The sequence below is a fragment of the Papio anubis genome, chromosome 1, assembly GCF_008728515.1.
Source record: "Papio anubis isolate 15944 chromosome 1, Panubis1.0, whole genome shotgun sequence".
Lineage (NCBI taxonomy): Eukaryota > Metazoa > Chordata > Mammalia > Primates > Cercopithecidae > Papio > Papio anubis.
In genome coordinates this window covers 125786406-125794916 of record NC_044976.1, presented here as the reverse complement: position 1 = coordinate 125794916, position 8511 = coordinate 125786406, and the positions used below count along the sequence as shown (strand labels likewise).

General features: G+C 45.9%; 1 non-coding gene across 1 annotated transcript; it reads right to left on the bottom strand.

Annotated features, from left to right (window-relative positions):
- Nucleotides 1-8206: 8206 nt before the first annotated feature.
- On the bottom strand, nt 8207-8268 carry LOC116272117. Its single transcript, XR_004180833.1, has one exon. It is a non-coding gene; the product is annotated as a U7 small nuclear RNA (small nuclear RNA).
- Nucleotides 8269-8511: the final 243 nt, after the last annotated feature.

Below are 8511 nucleotides of genomic sequence, written 5' to 3'. Positions count from 1 at the left end.
ATTTTTTTTTTTTTTTATTTTTTGAGATAGAGTTTTAGGCCGGGCGCAGTGGCTCACACCTGTAATCCCAGCACTTTGGGAGGCTGAGGCAGGTAGATCACCTGAGGTCGGGAGTTCGAGACCAGCCTGACCAACGTGGAGAAACCACATCTCTACTCAAAATACAAAATTAGTTAGGGATGGTGGCTCATGCCTGTAATCCCAGCTACTCGGCAGGCTGAGGTGGGAGAAATCGTTTGAACCTGGGAGGCAGAGGTTGCAGTGAGCAGAGATTGGGCCATTGCACTCCAGCCTGAGAGCAACAAGAGCGAAACTCTATCTCAAAAAAAAAAAAAAAAAAAAAAAAAAAAAGAGAGTCTCACTCTGTTACCCAGGCTGGAGTGCAATGGCGTGATCTTGGCTCACTGCAACCTCCATCTCCTGGGTTCAAGTGATTCTTCTGCTTCAACCTCCTGAGTAGCTGGGATCCACGCCTGGCTAACTTTTTATTTTTTGTATTTTAAAAAAATATTTATTTATTTACTTTTGAGACAGAGTCTCTCTCTGCCGCCCAGGCTGGAGTGCAGTGGTGCAATCTTGACTCACTGCAACCTCCACCTCCCAGGTTTAAGTGACTCTCCTGCCTCAGCCTCCCAAGTAGCTGGGACTACAGCTGGGTAAATTTTTTTTTGAGATGGAGTCTCACTGTGTCGCCCAGGCTGGAGTGCAGTTGCGCGATCTTGGCTCACTGCAACCTCTGCCGCCGGGGTTCAAGTGATTCTCCTGCCTCAGCCTTCCGAGTAGCTGGGATTACAGGCGGCTGCCACCACACCAGACTAATTTTTTGTTGTTGTTTTGTTTTTTGAGACAGAGTTTTGCTCTTGTTGCCCAGACTGGGGTGCAATGGCACGATCTCAGCTCACTGCAACCTCTGCCTCCCGGGTTCAAGCAATTCTCCCACCTCAGCCTCCTGAGTAGCTGGGAATACAGGCATGTGCCATCATGCCCAGCTAATTTTGTATTTTTAGTAGAGAAAGGGTTTCTCCATGTTGGTCAGGCTGGTCTCAAACTCCCGACCTCAGGTGATCTGCCTGCCTTGGCCTCCCAAAGTGCTGGGATTATAGGCGTGAGCCACCGTGCCGGGCCTAATTTTTGTATTTTTAGTAGAGATGGGGTTTCAGCTTGTTGGCCAGGCTGGTCTTGAACTCCTGACCTCACATGATCCACCTGCCTTGGCCTCCCAAAGTGCTGGGATTACAGCTATGACCCACCACGCCTGGCCTCTTTTTTTTTTTTTGAGACGGACTCTCGCTCTGTCTCCCAAGCTGGAGTGCAGTGGCATGATCTTCACTCACTGCAACCTCCGCCTCCCAGGTTCAAGTGATTCTCCTGCCTCAGACTCCTGAGCAGCTGGGATTACAGGCACGCACCACCACGCCTGGCTAATTTTTGTAATTTTAGTAGAGACGGGTTTCGCCATGTTGGCCAGGCAGCTCTGGAACTCCTGACCTCAAGTGATCCACTACCTTGGCTTGCCAGAGTGTTGGGATTACAGGCGTGAGCCCCTGTGCCTGGACTTTTTTTTTTTTTTTTTTTTTTTTTTAAATATAGACAGGGTCTCTCTATGTTGTCTAGGTTGATCTCTAACTCCTGGGCTCTAGCGATTCTCCCACGTTGGTCTCCTAAGGTGCTGTGATTACAGTCATGAGCCACCATGCCCAGCCTACTGGGAGACTTTATTACAGCTTTGATCTCATGACTTGTTATTGCTCTATTTGGGTTTTGGATTTTTTCATGGTTCAATCCAGGTAGGTTAGATGTATCTAGGAATTTATCATTTTCTTCTGGATTTTGCAATTTATTGGCATATAGTTGCTCATAGTAGCCACTAGTGAGCCCTTGAATTTCTGCGGTATTAGATGCACTGTCCCCTTTTTAATCTATGCTTTTATTTATTTGGGTCTTTTCTTTTTCTTTTCTTAGTCTGGGTAAACGTTTGTCAATTTTGTTTATCTTTTTAAAAAAACAACTTTTTGTTCGTTGATCTTTTTTATTTTATTTATTTATTTATTTTTTGAGACAGAGTCACTCTGTCACCCAGGCTGGAGTGCAGTAGTGCGATCTCGGCTCACTGCAACCTCTGTCTCCCAGGTTCAAGTGATTTTCCTGCCTCAACGTCCCGAGTAGCTGGGATTACAGGCACCCACCACCACACCCGGCTAATTTTTTGTATTTTTTGTAGAGATGGGTCTTCACTATCTTGGCCAGACCGGTCTTGAACTCCTGACCTCAGGTGATCTGCCCGCCTGGACCTCCCAAAGTGCTGGGATTACAGGCATGAGCCACTGCGCCTGGCCTGATCTTTTTTATTTTATATTTTTATTTTTATTATTTCTTTTTTGAGCTGGAGTCTTGCTCTATTGCGCAGGATGGAGTGCAGTGGCACGATCTTGGATCACTGCAAACCCTGCCTCCCAGGTTCAAATGATTCTTTTGCCTCAGCTTCCAGAGTAGCTGGGGTTACAGGTGCATGCCACCACGACCAGCTATTTTTTGTATTTTTAGTAGAGATGGGATTTTCTTCATTTCAAATTCATTTCTTTCTCCTTCCTTCCTTCCTTCCTTCCTTCCTTCCTTCCTTCCTTCCTTCTCTCTCTCTTTTTTTTTTTTTTGACAGAGTCTTACTCTGTCGCCTGGGCTGGAGTGCAGTGGTGCAATCTCAGCTCACTACAATCTCTGCCTCCCAGGTTCAAGCAATTCTCCTGCCTCAGCCTGAGTAGCTGGGACTACAGGCGCATGCTGCCACACCCAGCTAATTTTTTCTATTTTAGTAGAGACAGGATTTCACTGTGTTGCCCAGGCTAGTCTCGAACTCCTGAGCTCAGACAATCTGCCCCGCTCAGCCTCCCAAAGTGCTAGGATTACAGGCATGAGCCAATGTGCCCAGCCCAAATTCATTTATTTCTGATCTGAACCTTATTATTTATTTTCTTCTCCTAATTTTGGGTTCAGTTTGCTCTGCCTCTTCAAGTTCTTTAACATGTATCATTCGGTTATTTGGTTATTTTCTTCTTCTTCTTCTTTTTTTTTTTTTTTGAGACAGGGTCTCGCTCTGTTGCCCAGGCTGGAGTGCAGTGTCGAGAATCATGGCCAACAGCAGCCTCGATCTCCCAGGCTCAAGTGATCCTCCCACCTCAGCCTCCCAAGTAGCTGGGACTATAGGTGCACACCACCCCGTCCGGCTAATTTTTGTATTTTTGTAGAGGCAAAGTTTTGCCGTGTTGCCCAGGCTGTTTTTCCTCTTTTTTGATGTAGGCACTTATAGCTATAAATTTCCCTCTTAGTACTACTTTCACTGTATCCCACAGGTGTTAGTACGTTGTGTTTCCATTATCATTTGTTTCAAGACATTTTTCAATTTCCTTCTTAATTTCTTCATTGACCCACTGGTCATTCAGGAGCATATTGTTTAATTTCCATGTATTTGAATAGTTTCCAAAATTCCTTTTGTTATTGATTTCCAGTTTTATTCCACTGTGGTCAGAGAAGATGTTTGATATTATTTCAATTTTTTTTGAATTGAATGTTTTAAGACTTGTTTTGGGAGTAACATATGTTCTATCCTTGAGAATGATCCCTATGCTGGGGAGAAGACTGTGTGAGAAGTAGCCACTGGATGAAATGTTCTGTAAATATCTATTAGGTCCATTTGTTCTGTAGTGCAGATTAAGTCCGATGTTTCTTTGTTGATTTTCTGTCTGGGATGTCTGTCCAATGCTGAAAGTCAGGTGTTGAAGTCTCCAGCTGTTTATTCTTTTTTTTTTTTTTTTCCCAAGCCAAACTGTATCCAGCTTTATTAAAGATACTTTGCATAAACCGTCATGGTATTTCAGGCAGGACGTGGGCAGACAGTCGTTAACACTATACAACAACTTTCAAACTCCCTTCTTCAATGGACTACCAAACTCAGGAAGCCACTATAAAACCCAATGAAGTCTTCATCTGATGCTCTGAACAGGGAAAGTTTAGAGTGAGGGTTGACATTTCATATTTAGCATGTTGTTTAACAACTTTTCACAAGCCGACCCTGACTTTCAGGAAGTGAAATAAAAATGGCAGAACTTATCTGAAGATCCACAATCTAGAAACAGAACCACTACTTTTTTTTTTTTTTTTTTTGAGACACAGTCTTGCTCTGTCGTGCCCAGGCTGGAGTGCAGTGGCACAATCTCGGCTCACTGCAACCTTCGCCTCCCAGGTTCAAGAGATTCTCCTGCCTCAGTCTCCCAAGTAGCTGGGATTACAGGCATCCACCACCACACCCGGCTAATTTTTTGTATTTTTAGTAGAGAAGGGGTTTCACCATATTGGCCAGGCTGGTCTTGAACTCTCGACCTCAGGTGATCTGCCTGCCTCAGCCTCCCAGAATGTTGGGATTACAGACATGAGCCACCGCACCCGGCACCACTGCTGTTTTGACAGGTGACATCTCAGTGACATCACTGGAAAGTCCAGATTGCCTGACACACTAGTAACCAATGATTGGAGGTCAGGTCTCAACAGATGTCTGGGCTTAAGGGAGTTAAATCTATGCTGAAAGATGGAAAGGGATAAGAGGACATAAAAACAAATTTGTTTTTCCCTCCCACAAGGCTTTTGTGCCAAGGTGGCCATGTGTGTCAAAGTCAGGGAATCCCTCCTCCTGGGAGCCAAGAGGAAGTCTCTCAGAACTATTGCCCAGGCTGGAGTGCAGTGGCATGATCTTGGCTCACTGCAGCCTCTGCCTCCCGGGTTCAAACGATTCTCCTGCCTCAGCTGGATTACAGGTGTGCACCACCACTCCCGGCTAACTTTTGCATTTTTAGTAGAGATGGCGTTTCACCATGTTGGCCGGGCTGGTCTCGAACTCCTGACCTGGTGATCCACCTGCCTCAGCCTCCCAAAGTGCTGGGATTATAGGTGTGAGCTACCGTGCCTGTCCATTTTTAATATATTTTTGTATAGAGACCAGATCTCACTATGTTGTCCAGTCTGGTCTCAAACTCCTGGCCTCACGTGATCCTCCTGCCTTGTCCTCCCAAAATGCTGGGATTACAGGTATGAGCCAATATGCCCAGCAAAAGCCCAAGTTAAAAAAAAATTATTATTATTATTTTTTTTACCATGACACAGCCTCAGGAGGTCCTGATGACATGTTCCCCCAAACCCCAATTTTTAACTCCCAAGCTGCTCTGCCTCTCATATCCTATTGTAATCACATGTACTTCATCCTGAGGTAGTAGTGGAAGGGTAATGATCTGCAGAGAGATTGAAGAGAAAGGAGTTGGACTGTAAGAATATTCTGTCTTTTGTCCAGTGCTATTCAAGGCCAAACACCCTGTGTCTGGCAGACTGGGTTCTCTGGAGTAGTTGTATTTCCTGGGACCAGGAAAGCTAGGTCAGTTTTTCTAGAGACCATCTAATGCCAAACTGTCCTTCTCTCTCGCGCTCACTCATCTTACATTTATGGAAACCCGGCTACATTTCCCACACTGTGCTTGATCTTGGGGATACAATGGTCCTGGGGGCAGCATAGGCAGAGAAACAAAATCCGTGCAGCTCAATATGGTTATTGCCATCTATAAAAGAGAGTTGATGAGAGCACAGATGAGGGAGATGGGGGCCAACCCTGCAGGACAGAATCAAGGCGCAGGAAGGCTGCCTGGGAGACATGATACTTGAGCTGAGCATTAGAGAAACATGCACCACATTTGCTTGCAGCATATTTAGAGTTTCACTTTTTACATTAAAATTGTTTTGGATTGGGCACGGTGGCTCACACCTATAATCCTAGCACTTTGGGAGGCCAAGGTGGGCCATCACAAGGTCAGGAGATCGAGACCATCCTGGCCAACATGGTGAAACCCTGTCTCTACTAAAAATACAAAAATTAGCTGGGCATGGTGGTGTGTGCCAGTAGTCCCAGCTACTCAGGAGGCTGAGGCAGGAGAATTGCTTGAACCAGGGAGTCGGAGGTTGCAGTGAGCCAAGGTCACGCCACTGCACTCCAGCATGGCAACAGAGTGAGACTCTGTCTCAAAAAAAAAAAAAAAATTGTTTTAATCCTCTGGGTCTTCGTTTTGGTATAAGATGTGAGGTTCAAATCTACCTTAATTTCTTTTCAAATGGTAAGCTAGTTGCAAATGCTTTTCAAACAATCCATCTTTCCTCACTCACTGGAGATGGTGCCTCTATCATATGCTACATTGGTATATATGCCTAATCTATTTTCTTGTTTTATTCTGTTCCATCAATCTAGGGAACGAGGCGCTAGACTGCAGTGGTAAAGTATGCAGGCTCTGGAGGAAGATTGGCTGGGTTGTGCCTCAGTGTCCTCATTTGTGAAATGGAGATAGTAGTACCTATTTCTCTTTCTTTCTTTCTTTCTTTTTTTTTTTTTTTTTTTTTTGAGATAGAGTCTCACTCTCTTGCCCAGACTGGAGTCCAATGGCATGATCTTGGCTCACTGCAACTGCAACCTCCATCTCCCAGGTTTAAGCAATTCTCCTGCCTCAGCCTCCCGAGTAGCTGGGATTATAGGCGTCTGCCATCACACTTGGCTAATTTTGTATTTTCGGTGGAGACCTGGTTTTACCATGTCGGCCAGGCTGGTCTCCAACTCCTGACCTCAAGTGATCCACACGCCTCAGCCTCCCAAAGTGCTGGGATTACAGGTGTGAGCCACTGCGCCCGGCCAGTAGTACTTATTTCGTATGGTTGCTGTGAAGATTGACTGAGATAATGCACATAAAGCACTCATCACAGTGCCTGACACATAGGAATCATAGTGACATAGAGCTGACACATAGTGAATGTCAGCTGTTGTGATACACCCTACCTGCCCATTCCTGTAGCAGCAACACAGCAGAATGAAAGTGCTAAGAATATAGTTTTGGGTCCAATGGAACAGCTTTGCTGTTTACCATCTGCACAACCTTGAGCTAGTTACTTACCTTTTGCCCTTTCTGTGTCGTGGTTTCCTCATTCATACATGGGAATAGAAAAGTGGCTACTTCGTTTAGCCGGGCGCGGTGGCTCATGCCTGTAATCCCAGCACTTTGGGAGGCTGAGGCGGACGAATCGCCTGAGGTCAGGAGTTTCAGGCCAGCCTGGCCAGCGTGGTGAAACCCCGTCTCTACTGAAAATACAAAAATTAGCCAGGCATGGTGGCAGGCGCCTATAATCCCAGCTACTCGAAAAGCTGAGGCAGGAGAATCGCTTGAACTCGGGAGGCAGAGGTTGCAGTGAGCCGAGATTGTACCACTGCACTCCAGTCTGGGTGACAGAGCGAGGCTCTGCTCTGTCTCAAAAAAAAAAAAAAAAAACCCAAAACCAAAAAAATTTATAATGTATTATCTATCCTTATATGTGGTGGCGTAAGCCCCTAAAATGTTCTGGGGAGTGGCAGTCTTTCAGGGCCAAGTCTACTGTGTGTGAATAAAATGGACTTCCAGGATCTGCATCTGCAGTGCTAGTGTCCAGCCCCTATAGTGCGCCAATATTTGAAAGTCATTGTGACCAGTGAGTCCTTGACTGAGAAACCAGAAAGATTTGGGGTAGAAATGGAGATGCAGCTAGGGCGTTGAAGTCGTATAGCAGGTTTTAAAAAGTGTTTTTGGCCAGGGGCGGTGGCTCACTCCTGTAATCCCAGCACTTTGGGAGACCAAGGGGGCGAATTACCTGAGGTCAGGAGATTGAGACCAGCCTGGCCAACATGGTGAAACCCCGTTTCTGCTAAAAACACAAAAATTAGCCAGGCATGGTGGCGGGAGCCTGTAATCCCAGCTACTCGGGGGGCTGAGGCAGGAGAATTGCTTGAACCCGGGAGGTGGAGGTTGCAGTGAGCCAAGACCATGTCATTTGCACTCCAGCCTGGGCGACAAGAGCGAAACTCCGGCTCAAAAAAAAAAAAAAAAAAAAAAGTTTGGGCTGGGCATGGTGGCTCACGCCTGTAATCCCAGCACGTTGGGAGTCCAAGGTGTGAGGACAACAAGTTCAGGAGTTCAAGACCAGCCTGACCAACATGGTGAAACCCCATCTCTAATAAAAATACAAACATTTGCTGGGCCACAGAACAAGACTCTGTCTCAAAAAAAAAAAAAGGTTTTATTTATTTTAATTTTTACTTTAACAAAGGAATGTGTATAGTTTTAAACGTCAACTAGTTCAACAAATTTTTGGGGGGTGGTGGGGCATTTTCAAGTGAAAACCGGAAAACCCGCTAAACAAATTCTGAAAGCTGTAACTTCAGTGAACGCGGTGGCTCACGACTGTAATAGCAGCACTTTGTGGGGGCTGAAGTGAATTGCTTGAGCCCAGGATTTTGAGACCAGCCTGGGCAACATAGGGAGATCCCGTCTACGTACACACACACACACACACACACACACACACACACACACAGTAGCTGGGTGTGGTGGCCCACTTCTGTAGTCCTTGCTGCTCCAGAGTCTGAGGTGGGAGGATAGCTTGAGTCCAGGAGGTCGAGGCTGC